This window comes from Salmo trutta, chromosome 10, assembly GCF_901001165.1.
Source record: "Salmo trutta chromosome 10, fSalTru1.1, whole genome shotgun sequence".
Taxonomy (NCBI): domain Eukaryota; kingdom Metazoa; phylum Chordata; class Actinopteri; order Salmoniformes; family Salmonidae; genus Salmo; species Salmo trutta.
In genome coordinates, this window is record NC_042966.1 from 1,579,746 (window position 1) to 1,594,042 (window position 14,297).

Here is a 14,297-nt window from a genome sequence, read left to right on the forward strand (position 1 = left end):
CCCGCCCCGGTGGCATGCGAAGCTGTGACAGTGAGCCAAGCTCTTGGACATCGCTGGAGTGTGAAAGATCCCATTCATCCTGTGTAATAGAGTGTACTCAGACCCTCCACCAAGTTATAATGAGCCACAAATAGCATCCAGCTTGCATACAGTGCCTAGTGAAAGACTAAACACCCCTTGCACAGCCTTCACATTTTACTGCCTTAAAATGTAATCAAAACGTTTATTCATTTCGATTTTTGTCCTACCAACTTACACAACCTACTCCACATTTCTAAAGTAAAGAAAAAAATTATAGAACTTTTTCCAAATGAATAAAAACTAAAACGAAGATGTCTTGATTGTGTATGTCTTCACACACCAGAGTTAATACTGGAACCACCATTTGTATCTATTACAGCTTTCAATCATTTTGAATAACATTCAACCAACTTTGCACAACTTTTAGGGCAACACGTTTTTGCCAAAATTGCTCAAGCTCATACATTTGGTGGGGAGTCATGGACAGCAATATACCATGCTTCTGATTTTCAGGTTAAGGACTGAAACTGGACCATTCAGGAACACTCAACGCCCCATTGGAAAGTCATTCTGGTGTGTCTCTGTCCTTAAAATGTGTGTAATTGTCCTGCTGAAAAATACAACTCTATCCCAGGGTTAGGGATTCAGAAGACTGAGGCACGGTTTCCTCTAACTTTTTATCTGGGCTTTCATATTTCTTTTGATCCTGACAAACTCCCCAGTCCCTGCCGTTGACAAGCATACCCATAACATGATGCTACTACCACAATACTTGAAAATACAGAGAGTTTTACCAACAGGGACTGTGGAGTTTGTAATTATCAAAATAAATATGAAAGGAGCAAAGCCCAGGTAAAAAGTTAAATTAAACCCTGCCTGTCTTCGAAATACCTTACCCTGGGATAGTTTTATTATGAATATTGCTGTCCATCAATGTTTCCCAACCAAATTTACTGAGCTTGAGCAATTTTTGGAGAAAAAAAACGGTGAATAAATGTTGCCCTAAAAGTTGTGCGAAGTTGGTAGAATCTTATTCAAAATGATTCACAGCTGTAATTTCTGACAAAGGTCTTTCCACCGAACATTAACTCTGGGATGTGAAGACACGCACTCAATACATATTTTTATTGTTTATTAATTTGGGAAATGTTCTATGTTTATTTCACAAAATGTGGAGTAGGTTCAAAAAACGAAAGTATTCCCCTTTGAGATGTAATTTTAAGGCAAAATGTGAAGACTGTGCAAGGGGTGTGTTGACTTTCACTGGCGACTCCAACTGCGTGTTACAATAGGGTTGCCTTTCTGCCCCAACGGACAATACATTATCACAATTCCCCATCCCTGGTCCCTCATAGACTGGCCAGAACACAGGAATGTGCGGTAGCTGAGCCACGTTTCTCATTATGAGAGCACTCTAGGCTATTTCCCACCACAGCAACTTCCTAAATAACATCTCCCCCTCTTGCCTTGCCAGCTCAGTTGCCATAGAATTAAAATGGAAGTTACATTGTTTGTATCACAGGTTCGTAGAGGTCAGAAAGAGGAAAGGACTATGCTAATGCTAAAGTAACAAAACTTTCAGCTTGTTTATGCTAGAAACTATGCAAATGCTACGATAACAACACTTTGAGTTGGTTGTTTACAGTATGCTAGGTAGACCTAATTGTGTGCAGAACAGGTGCACCTTAGGCTGTATCCTGTCTATTCAAGCATTTCAGTCACAATGTTCAGCTTGATGTGTCACAACTGTCGTCATGGAGAGAAGAAGTGGACCAAAATGCAGCAGAGTTAGTGTTTAGCATCATTTAATAAAAAAAAGATCACTGGAACACTACAAAACAAGAAAATACCGACAGCTCAACAGTACTGACAGCATAACACACTGAACAGAAACAATTGCCCACAACCCCAAAGAAAAACACACACTCCTATATAGGACTCCCAATCAAAGGCAACTCAACACACCTGCCTTCAATTGGGAGTCCTAATCACCAACACAACCATTCACACACACACAAAAACCCTGCCACAAAACCTCGACCAAAACTAATCCAATTGCTCCCTCTGCTGGTCAGGATGTGACAGTACCCCCCCCTCAAGGTGCAGACCCCGTAATGCACCTTACAAAAAGAAAACACAACAAAAAATATCCAATACCCCAACAAAACCCATAAACAATAACCCCTAAACAATAAGGGAGGGAAGGGAGGGTGGCTGCCGTCAACGACAGCACTGTGCTACACCCTCCCTCCCCAACCCACCTATCCTGGAGGTGGCTCAGGTGCAGGACGTGGACCTCGCTCCACCTTCGGCGTCACCCACTTCGGCGGCGCCGATAGCTGCGCCGGGCAGCCGGGCCACTCGGGCTGACCCTGGCAGACGGACCACTCGGGCTGGGCCGGAGGACAGGCGGGCCACTCGGGCTGGGCCGGAGGACAGGCGGGCCACTCGGGCTGGGCCGGAGGACAGGCGGGCCACTCGGGCTGGGCCGGAGGACAGGCGGGCCACTCGGGCTGGGCCGGAGGGCAGTCGGGCCACTCGGGCTGGGCCGGAGGGCAGTCGGGCCACTCTGGCAGACCCGGGCAGTCGGGCCACTCTGGCAGACCCGGGCAGTCGGGCCACTCTGGCAGACCCGGGCAGTCGGGCTACTCTGGCAGCTCCTGACTAGCGGGCGGCTCTGGCAGCTCCTGACTAACGGGCAGCTCTGGCAGCTCCTGACTAACGGGCAGCTCTGGCAGCTCCCGACTAACGGGCAGCTCTGGCAGCTCCTGACTAACGGGCAGCTCTGGCGGCTCCCAACTAACGGGCAGCTCTGGCGGCTCCCGACTAACGGGCAGCTCTGGCGACTCCCGACTAACGGGCAGCTCTGGCGACTCCTGACTAACGGGCAGCTCTGGCGACTCCTGACTAACGGGCAGCTCTGGCGACTCCTGACTAACGGGCAGCTCTGGCGACTCCTGACTAACGGGCAGCTCTGGCGACTCCTGACTAACGGGCAGCTCTGGCGACTCCTGACTAACGGGCAGCTCTGGCGACTCTTGACTGGCGGGCAGCTCTGGTGACTCTTGACTGGCGAGGCTGGGCTGACGCACTAGACGCCTGATGCGTGGGGCTGGTACTGGACGTGCCAGCCTGGAGACACACACCTCCACGCTAGTGCGCACAGCGGGAAACACCGGACCGTAGAGGCGCACTGGCGGTCTTGAGCGCAGGGTTGGCATCACCCCTTCAGGCTCGATGCCTACTTCGCCCTGGCACATGCGGGGCCCTGGTACTGTGCCTACCGGCCTGAAAATCCCAGGCCTCACCACAGCCCCAACCCCAAAGCACGGGACCTGTCCAGTCTGCCCTACAAGGGTACGGGGAGCTGACCTGGGGCTCCAATCTCGCCCCGCAAAATAGCCTTTGTGCCCCCCCCTAAAAAATTATTGGGGCTGCCTCCCGGGTTTACTAAACTCTTCCATAGCCCTGGAAACGCTCCTCCTTATCTCTGCCCACGTCCATCCTTCCTCCTCGTTCCTCTGCTGCTTGGTCCTGGTTTGGTGGGTAATTCTGTCACAACTGTCGTCATGGAGAGAAGAAGTGGACCAAAATGCAGCAGAGTTAGTGTTCAGCATCATTTAATTTAAAAAAAGATCACTGGAACACTACAAAACAAGAAAATACCGACAGCTCAAGAGTACTGACAGCATAACACACTGAACAGAAACAATTACCCACAACCCCAAAGAAAAACACACACTCCTATATAGGACTCCCAATCAAAGGCAACTCAACACACCTGCCTTCAATTGGGAGTCCTAATCACCAACACAACCATTCACACACACACAAAAACCCTGCCACATCCTGACCAAAACTAATCCAATTGCTCCCTCTGCTGATGTGACATGATGAGGCTAGTTTCTCTGGTGAAAAATGTATTGAGGTCCTTTTATGAAAAGTGGCTAATCGACCACCAAGGGAAAGTTTCCTTCCCCATCTTCCGACATTGATCTGAAAATACCATCATTATGGCTCATAATGGTCCCATACTGGTCTATTACTCAATCCTACTAAGTCAATGACATGGCTTCAAATAAGTTAAATAATATGAGATTTTGTAGCACATAGTGTTGACTAATTTTATTTTCATATCACTAAAGACAGCTTTAGTGTCTTTTCATTTAATAAACCAATTTCAGTCCTTTTTTCATTATCAAGCTTTAGTCAATACATCAAGTTTACACATTCACAGATGTGATGAATTCACAATCTCAAAGCTAGGAAACTGCTTGAACATAGTGCATAAATTGTTGACAGAGACTTTTTCAATGAACAGTGAAAGGACTAAAAGATAATATACAGTAACGACAGTTATTTTTATGACTGAACAGTGAACACTCTTACTGCAGTAGTCATCTATGACTATTGTTGAGAAATAATCAAAATCACTACGCCAGCATCGACCCAACCAAACCAGACACTCAATTTCCTTCAAATGTAATCTAATGGGAACATTCTCTGCTATAACTTTATTTGCATTGAGAAATACTTTTTCAGCTCTTACATTTAGAAACTGTGGTACATTAAGAGCTGTCATATAAATTCAAATTCCGTAACAAAGAGACACAATTAGTTGGATGGAAGATTCTATCGTGGCTGCAGTATTAGTCCTGGGCAGGACTCAGATCAGTGTTTATGGAGTTGACGAAGCAAGATAATATCTTTTAGACATAATTTAGAGTTGAATGGGAAGAGATTGCATAAGAGGTCAGTGAAAATCCAATGGCCGTGCCAGTCAAGGGCGAGTGGTGTGCAAGGGTTAGTTATAGCAGATAAATGACTATGGGATCAAACCTTGATCATTATCCTCTTTTTAGACACAAAGTAGAGCAAACAGAGAGAGAGGGAGGTGGGGAGGAGGGAATGAGAAGGCTTGATGTCATTATGCAATAGCTTTAACTGTCTCTAGCCTCACATGCATGGCTCGTCTGACTTTAATAATGCAGAGTACAGTATACTATACACAAGGTTAATCTTGGCACTTGTCATCAAAACTCCAAAGTTTGGTAAATAGATTCTCTCAACAGTACGTCCCAGATGTATCCTGGCAGTACCATGAATGAAAACAACGGTGATATCACATCACTAATCATGTTTAATTCACACAGCCATAATACAATAATGGCTGAAATGAAATGAAGGGAGTAGAAATTAAATGGCCCTCCAAGCCTGAAATAGCGCTGTCAGACAGGAGGCATGTAGAGTAATGTAATTGGGGTGCTTAGTGACAGCCAGAGCAGGGGAGGAGAGGGAAGGAGGGGACAGTTCAGCACTCTCCTGGGCTTTTACACAATAGAGCTATATCTGGGTGTGGGAAGAGAAGATTATCTGTTTTTTTTGTCTTTCCTTTCGTCATTTGTAGCAGGTTACTCAGCTCAGATGAAAGGTAAAGGGGGCAGTGTTGGTATTGTAAGAGTTCAGTAGTGTAGCTGTTGAGGAGTGGAAGAGGAAGAGAAGGCGATATAAGGAAGGACGACACAGTATTAGTGTATAGTCATCCACAATTCCAAACTGAGGATACCCCTTAGTGGTTAAAGAGTTCTGATATCTACACACACCTCCATGGCTTCCATTGTGGTCGCATACTTTTGTTCCTTTGTTTACTTAGAAATTGGACGGCTGTAAGCACAACCCCCACCTGTGGATGTCGGGCCCTCATACCACCCTCATGGAGTCTGTTTCTGACCGTTTGAGCAGACACATGCACATTTGTGGCCTGCTGGAGGTCATTTTGCAGGGCTCTGGCAGTTCTCCTCCTGCTCCTCCTTGCACAAAGGCGGAGGTAGCGGTCCTGCTGCTGGGTTGTTGCCCTCCTACGGCCTCCTCCATGTCTCCTGATATACTGGCCTGTCTCCTGGTAGCGCCTCCATGCTCTGGACACTACGCTGACAGACACAGCAATCCTTCTTGCCACAGCTCGCATTGATGTGCCATCCTGGATGAGCTGCACTACCTGAGCCACATGTGTGGGTTGTAGACTCCGTCTCATGCTACCACTAGAGTGAAAGCACCGCCAGCATTCAAAAGTGACCAAAATATCAGCCAGGAAGCATAGGAACTGAGAAGTGGTCTGTGGTCTCCACCTGCAGAACCACTCCTTTATTGGGGGTGTCTTACTAATTGCCTATAATTTCCACCTGTTGTCTATTCCATTTGCACGACAGCATGTGAAATTTATTGTCAATCAGTATTGCTTCCTAAGTGGACAGTTTGATTTCACAGAAGTGTGATTGACTTGGAGTTACATTGTGTTGTTTAAGTGTTCCCTTTATTTTTTTGAGCAGTGTATATATATATATATATATATATATATATATATATATATATATATATATATATATATATATATATATATATATATATATGTATTATTTATTTTAAATTTAAAAATCTTTTTTTTTTTTTTATGACATGGAAACAACATTGATTCAACCAGGTTTTGGTTAGTGGGTTGTGTAAAAGATGTATAGTTTCATTTACAAGGAGAACTTCTGAATATTTGTTATAGTTTTCATTTTAAGGAGGACTGACTACTTCCCTGTAGGAGCCCGCTGTACTGCATAAAGCAGTTATTGGAGCAAAAATAAAGTCAAAATAAAATGGCCACAATAGACAATTTACATCGCAATTACAGTACACCTACACCTGGATGGACGAATAAATATTGATTACATGTTTATTAGAAGGGCTAAATTGTCCACCTTTCCATGTCTCTGTCAAAGGTCCTAAATGAGATTCCCTGACTATGATGGAGTGGAATAGATCCATCAGCCATAATAAATGAATAGCCCTTAGTAGAATGACAGACAGAGTTTGTGTCCCAAGTGGCATCTTATTATATAGTCCACTACTTTTGGCAAGATCCCTATGGGCCCTGGTCAAAAGTAGTAGACTATTAATGAAATAGGGTGCCATTTGGAATGTAGACAGACTGTTGACTCTGGGTAAAAGGATGACATGACACAATCACTATCATCATTATTATTATAAAATGTTTATTCATAGGAGCCTGGTGATTAATGCAAATTAGACCTTGCTGCTGAGTACAGCTGGCTGGCAGGAGTGGGTATCTCTCTTTCATTCCTTGTGTTCTCCCTCTCTCATAGTCTCTCTCTTGTATCTTGTGCTCTCTCTCTCCCCTCTTTTTCTCTGTCTCTCTTCTCCTGTCCTCTCTCTCTTCTCTCTCTCTCTCTTCTCTCTCTGATGATGAGTCATGGTCACAGTGGGTCTCTGCTTAGGTGAGTGCGGGTTGGCTGTAGCACTCTCTTCTTTTTCACTGTGGTGATATTCTCCAGTTTGACACCAGGAAGAATAACATGTCGTATATGTATGGTCACTCACACCTCTCCTTAGGGCACCAAACCCCATCATGCGAAGGATGTGTGAGGAGTGGGTATACCACCTGTCTTTTATTGGTGTTCTTGTTGTTTTCTTTACTCACACTTCATACTGAGGCATTGAAGCAACAATACAGTGAAGTCTAATGCAAACTAACGCTATGGCACATTGAAGAACCCTATGTCCTCTAGACCTCTAGCTAATTTACAGCATGATCTCAATGCAATGACACTAGATGACCATTAAGAAGAAGCAGGCTTTTCCTGACAACATTGAAAGATTCAATTACAGGATAGGCTGAGTTTGGGGGAAAAGAAAGAGCACCTCCAAAAAAGAGAACATTTTTTTTTTAAATAAAGAAAAGAGAGTGAACGAGCACCAAAAAAGAGTGTCACTGTGCTGATGATTCATAGGTGATAAAGGTGGGCGGGAGCCCAGTCAGGCTGTATTCAGAATCTTCTCACTCTCCTCCCCCTGAGTAATTGTCATCTCCTTTAGTATTTGACTGATCAATGTGAGAGCGTGCTAGTCTCGCAGAGCATCATCAAAGATAATAATGTCCCTGCTTGTCAAGGGTAACGCAGAAATATATTTCACAACATCAATAACCAGAAGAGCTACAGGTTGAAACCATTGGCATAGCACACTCACCCCCCGCAGCCATCCCCCGCAGCCCTGGGGGGGAATTTCCCAAATTATTTCAATATTATTCATTTCCATGTCGGCTCTATGCCTAGACATGCCCTTGTCCAGAGAAAATGATCCCAATTTCAAACTCTCCAAAAAAGTGTTTACAATTCTAAAAACTGGCAATAATGGATATTAACAGAAAAATGATATAATGTAGTTTCTTGCAATAGCCCTCTGTGAGAATATTTCTCTCGAAATTGTGATTCTTAAAAGATGTGTCTGGAGATTTTTTAAACTCCGTCAAATTAATAAAAAATCCTAATTTAATCAGTCATGAACAGGGTCAGCTATACCATAAGGACCCCTTATTCACATCCTCATTACAGTAGTGCAACAACCAATGGCCTGTTAAGTTCTCTACACTATTGGAATCACCATGGTCACAACCATAAACTGTAAAATCCATCTGCCTGATAGAATATGCATTTTTGGTTCAAATATGTTACATTTAATTAGGTTTAAAAATAAAAATAATAAATTGCTACTGTGTATAACACTTGAATGAAAAATAAATAAAAAATTGAACTCCATCAGAGTGCTGTAAGATCTGACAAAATGGTTATGTTTTATTGTGGATTTTCAAATGAGTAATTTCCCATATTTGTTTTGAACTTTTATTTTTAGAGGCAAAAATATGTCTGTTTTGAGTATCTTTTCTCAACTCCGTCAGTGGCTTGTCAACTCAGTCACTGATGGAGTCAATCTTTTTTTGTCAATATTCTAATCACTGTTCTGCAACATATGCTTAAACAATTGAAGTATTTGCTTTGCTAGGGATAATGTTTGCTTTATAAATGTAGTTTAATGTTCTAAATCTAGAAAAACAGGCAAAAATGCTAACGGCATTAGACCTGGAGCATTTAATAATTATGTAAAACAAAACAAAAAGAAGTTGACATTTTTGAATAGTCTCATGTTAGAATTAAACAATCAAGGCCTTTAAACACTCGTTGCCCAATAATTGTAAAAATGAAATGTCTTTTTTCACGTCTAAAATTGTTTTCCTTTACATGGTGTGATAGCTGATACCTTGGGCTATGAAAATAAATATTTCAAATTTGTTATAATTAAGACAAATATTTGTGGGAAAAAAGTTGAGATTGCCCCATCTTTCAAGAATCCCTGAGTTCTAAATCGGCAACATTTTTTCTCAGCCTCATTGCAAAATGTGTGAAATAGCATGAGATTAGCTATAATAGTGCACATTTTTCTCTCGGCCCCATGGGGACCTTGCGGGGGGCCCCGCAAACTGTGTTACGCCACTTGTTGAAATGGTTCTAAAACACCTTGAGACAAACAAGGCGCTGCTTCATTCTTCTGCTTTCGAATAAGGATAGAAAATAATTTATGGTAATGTGTGTAACCTCCAGACAGACCTAAGAAAGAGTGCTTGGATAGAGGCATTTGAAATTGAAAGGCTCTTACTGATGACTCACTGTTTTTCTTTATTCCGGATACAGAAGAGAAGCAAACAACAAATTAGGCTACCTGCTGATCTCCTTGTTAAACATAATAAATAGAGTTCAACACAGAAGGAAATGACTGCCATGTTTTTACTTAAATTCCACTTTCAGGAGAGTACTGGTACAGCTAGGATGCCATACCTGTTGCGAGGATGCCAAAACCTTCGTGCTGTCCGCAGACAGATACACACACACACCCTCGGTCAATACTGATTAAACACTGGAAAAGTGTGAAGGGGGTCTCTACACACTAAGTCACCCAGCTCAGCAACGTGGTCTATCAATATACTGTATCCACTCCATCGGCACAGCAACATACTTCCACAGAGCACCAAATAATGCATGGGATATATTTAAGGCAGGCATGCATGTTGAAAACAGTCAACGTCCTCACCATCCTCACCCCTGACTGAAAGTGCAGTATCATGGGAACACAGGTGGTGTTATCCCAACAAATGAGGCCTTCACACACAAAAATATACAACTGTCATAAAGCATCAAAATAAACTCAACTGATATGACCATGGTGAATGTAGACCTACAGGTAACTGCCAAAATAAAGGAAACCAACATAAAACCAACATAAAACGGCAATAGGGAGTTAGGCAACCACGAGCCGCAAGAACAGCTTCAATGCGCCTTGGAATAGATTCTACAAGTGTCTGGAACTCTATTGGAGGGATGCGACACCATTCTTCCACAAGAAATTCCATAATTTGGTGTTTTATTGACGGTGGTGGAAAATTCTGTCTCAGATGTTGCTCCAGAATCTCCCATAAGTGTTCAATTGGGTTGAGATCTGATGACTGAGACAAACACACACATCAGTGGAGGCTGCTGAGGAGAGGACGGCTCATAATAATGGCCAGAATGGAGTGTTTGTACTTGATACCATTCCATTCATTCGTGTTTGATACCATTCCATTCACTCCATTCGAGCCATTACACTTCATTCTGGCCATTATTATGAGCCATCCTCCCCTCAGCAGCCTCCACTGACACACACCCCTTCAACCCCTTATGCTCCTTTGAGACCCCTGTTTCAAAGTCACCAAGATCTCTTCTTTTAGCCATGGTAGTTAAAATAATGGACAACTGGGCATTTTTATGCATGACCCTAAGTATGACGGGATGTTACGTGCTTAATTAACTCAGGAACCAAACCCGTGTGGACGCTTCTGCTTTCAATGTACTTTGTATCCCTCATTTACTCAAGTGATACCTTTATTTTGGCAGTTACCTGTATCTGATATATTGATTCTGTAGTTAGTCTTGAAATTAGGGCATTGAGAGGACATAAATAGGCAAGAGGTTGTTACTATATGTTGGTACTGTAATGTGGATTGGACAGTCAATTTCCCCACCAAAAATTATCAAATTATTTCAAATATGATCAGAAACAATTATGTATACAGTCGTGGCCAAAAGTTTTGAGAATGACACAAATATAAATTTCCACAAAGTTTGCTGCTTCAGTGTCTTTAGATATTTTTGTCAGATGTTACTATGAAATACCAAAGTATAATTACAAGCATTTCATAAGCGTTAAATGCTTTTATTGACAATTACATGAAGTTGATGCAAAGAGTCAATATTTGCAGTGTTGACCCTTCTTTTTCAAGACCTCTGAAATCCCTCCTGGCATGCTGTCAATTAGCTTCTGAGCCACATCCTGACTGATGGCAGGCCATTCTTGCATAATCAATGCTTGGAGTTTGTCAGAATTTGTGGGTTTTTGTTTTTCCACCCGCCTCTTGAGGATTGACCACAAGTTCTCAATGGGATTAAGGTCTGGGGAGTTTCCTGGCCATGGACCCAAAATATCGATGTTTTGTTCCCCGAGCCACTTAGTTATCACTTTCGCCTTATGGCAAGGTGCTCCATCATGCTGGAAAGGCATTGTTCGTCACCAAACTGTTCATGGATGGTTGGGAGAAGTTGCACTCGGAGGATGTGTTGATACCATTCTTTATTCATGGCTGTGTTCTTAGGAAAAATTGTGAGTGAGCACACTCCCTTGGCTGAGAAGCAACCCCACACATGAATGGTCTCAGGATGCTTTACTGTTGGCATTGCACAGGACTGATGGTAGCGCTCACCTTGTCTTCTCCGGACAAGCTTTTTTCTGGATGCTCCAAACAATCGGAAAGGGGATTCATCAGAGAAAATTACTTTTCCAATCCCTGTACCTTTTGCAGAATATCAGTTTGTCCATGTTATTTTTTTTGGAGAGAAGTGGCTTCTTTGCTGCCCTTCTTGACACCAGGCCATCCTCCAAAAGTCTTCACCTCACTGTGTGTGCAGATGCACTCACACCTGCCTGCTGCCATTCCTGAGCAAGCCCTGTACTGGTGGTGCCCCGATCCCGCAGCTGGATCAACTTTAGGAGATGGTCCTGGCACTTTCTGGACTTTCTTGGACGCCCTGAAGTCTTCTTCACAACATTTGAACCGCTCTCCTTAAAGTTCTTGATGAGCCGATATATGGTTGATTTAGGTGTAATCTTACTGGCAGCAATATCCTTGCCTGTGAAGCCCTTTTTGTGCAAAGCAATGATGATGGCACGTGCTTCCTTGCAGGTAACCATGGTTGACAGAGGAAGAACAATGATTCCAAGCACCACCCTCCTTTTGAAGCTTCCAGTCTGTTATTCAAACTCAATCAGCATGACAGAGTGATCTCCAACCTTGTCCTCGTCAACACTCACACCTGTGTTAACGAGAGAATCACTGACATGATGTCCACTTGTCCTTTTGTGGTAGGGCTGAAATGCAGTGGAAATGTTTTTTGGGGGAGTCAGTTCATTTGCATGGCAAAGAGGGACTTTGCAATTAATTTCAATTCATCTGATCACTCTTCATAACATTCTGGAGTATATGCAAATTGCCATCATACAAACTGAGGCAGCAGACTTTGTGAAAATTAATATTTGTGTCATTCTCAAAACTTTTGACCACGACTGTACACTACTACACTGTTCTGGGCATTTGAATGATGCATATATACATCGAGTTGCTGTCCACTGACTGTGCCGTGCTGTGGGAGGAAGGGAGAGAGAGAGGGGGGAGGGAGGAGAGGAGACCACACGGTGGCTGCAAATGGCAGCTTCTGTGACACAACAGAAGAGGGGGAGTGAGAGAATAGAGGCAGGGAGCGAGTGAGTGAGCAAGAAACAGTGAGAGAGTGAGAGAAAAAAGAGAGAACTGCAGCCAGGAGAACTAGATCAGATTGCAAAGATTGATAGAGGGGCTGTTCATCTAATAAGCAGAGTTAATTTTCTCTCTTTAATTCTCCAGTTTTATGGGAAATGTGACGAGGGACTTAAATGTCTAAAGATTGTGACTGAATAGAAGTGCTGAAGGAGTTCATAAGATGGGGATACAAAGCCTTTTTTCCCATTGGGAAGTCCTTAGATACCTTTTTTACGCCCAGCAGCAGAGGACAAACTGAGGACGGAGTGATTCAGTCAAAAAAAGAAAACTCACCAATTTTTCATAGTTTTCGTCTTTGTGGGGACCGACTGACACCTGGTACATTTCATGTATGTGCAATGTATGTCGGGAAAACTCCCTGACTGAAAACAACAGAGGAAGGATAGAAAGCAGAGAGAGATCAACAATGAAGAAATTCAAAGGGTTTCTGTGCCTGTGGCTCAAAAGGATGGAGTGGTTCTACCCTTAGGAATCACAGAGAGAGAGACCAGCTCTGGTGCCTTAAACTCAGAGGGAAGAATGATGCTTCAGTTTGAATAGCTGGTATATGAGCCAGGAGGATACTGTATTTCAGCTCTAAAGTGGGGGAAGAAAATAACCAGGTGGATAATATAAGGTAAGAAAGGAACTATTCAAACTTCACATCAAGTTTGATGCTGCTCTTTTAACAAATGCGTTTCCTCATCATTGGTGTAATGTTGGTTGGAACAGCAATAACGTTATTGGGTTTAATGTAATTGTAAATACAATGTCCCTTATCTTGTCCAATCTAAATTCGTATAACACAGGTATGTTGCTGTGTAAGAAAGAAGGCAACTCTTCACGTCGATATAGTGACGCTTTCCTCATTAACAGCACAGAATATGAGTTGTGTATATGAACCTCCTAACACTTGCATACAGTATCATGTCACACCTACGGCTGGTATGAGATAGGACTGTATGATGCTTAGCTTATACCTGTTCCAGACAGTACTACATAAAAAAATATGTTGCGGTCTCAAACATGATACACATTCTACCCTCATAATTACAAGTTATGTCTAAGTCCACTGACTATACATAATTCTCTGAGGTAAATCCATTAACAGAACATAATGATTGAGGACCACTAGTTGCATTTGTGACAGGAGTTTTTGGCATGATTCGCACTTAAGATTTTCTGAACGGATAAAAAGTAGATACAGTTGAAGTCGGAAGTTTACATACACTTAGGTTGGAGTCATTATAACTCATTTTTCAACCACTCCACAAATTTCTTGTAAACAAACTATAGTTTTGGCAAGTCAGTTAGGACATCTACTTTGTGCATGACACAAGTAATTTTTCAAACAATTGTTTACAGACAGATTGTTTCACTTATAATTCACTGTATCAGAATTCCAGTGGGTCAGAAGTTCACATACACTAAGTTGACTATGCCTTTAAACAGCTTGGAAAATTCCAGAAAATTATGTCATGGTTTTAGAAGCTTCTGATAGGCTAATTGACATCATTTGAGTCAATTGGAGGTGTACCTGTGGATGTAT

The 14,297-nt window shown here is 42.7% G+C and overlaps 1 protein-coding gene across 1 annotated transcript in view; it reads left to right on the forward strand.

Moving 5' to 3' along the window:
• Positions 1 to 12,802: 12,802 nt before the first annotated feature.
• Positions 12,803 to 14,297, forward strand: part of LOC115200944 (ATP-sensitive inward rectifier potassium channel 12) — a 36,644-nt gene continuing 35,149 nt past the window's right edge. Inside the window, exon 1 of the mRNA XM_029764083.1 lies at positions 12,803 to 13,385. The gene's annotated coding sequence lies outside the window, so the exon portion shown is untranslated. The remainder of the gene's footprint in view (positions 13,386 to 14,297) is intronic.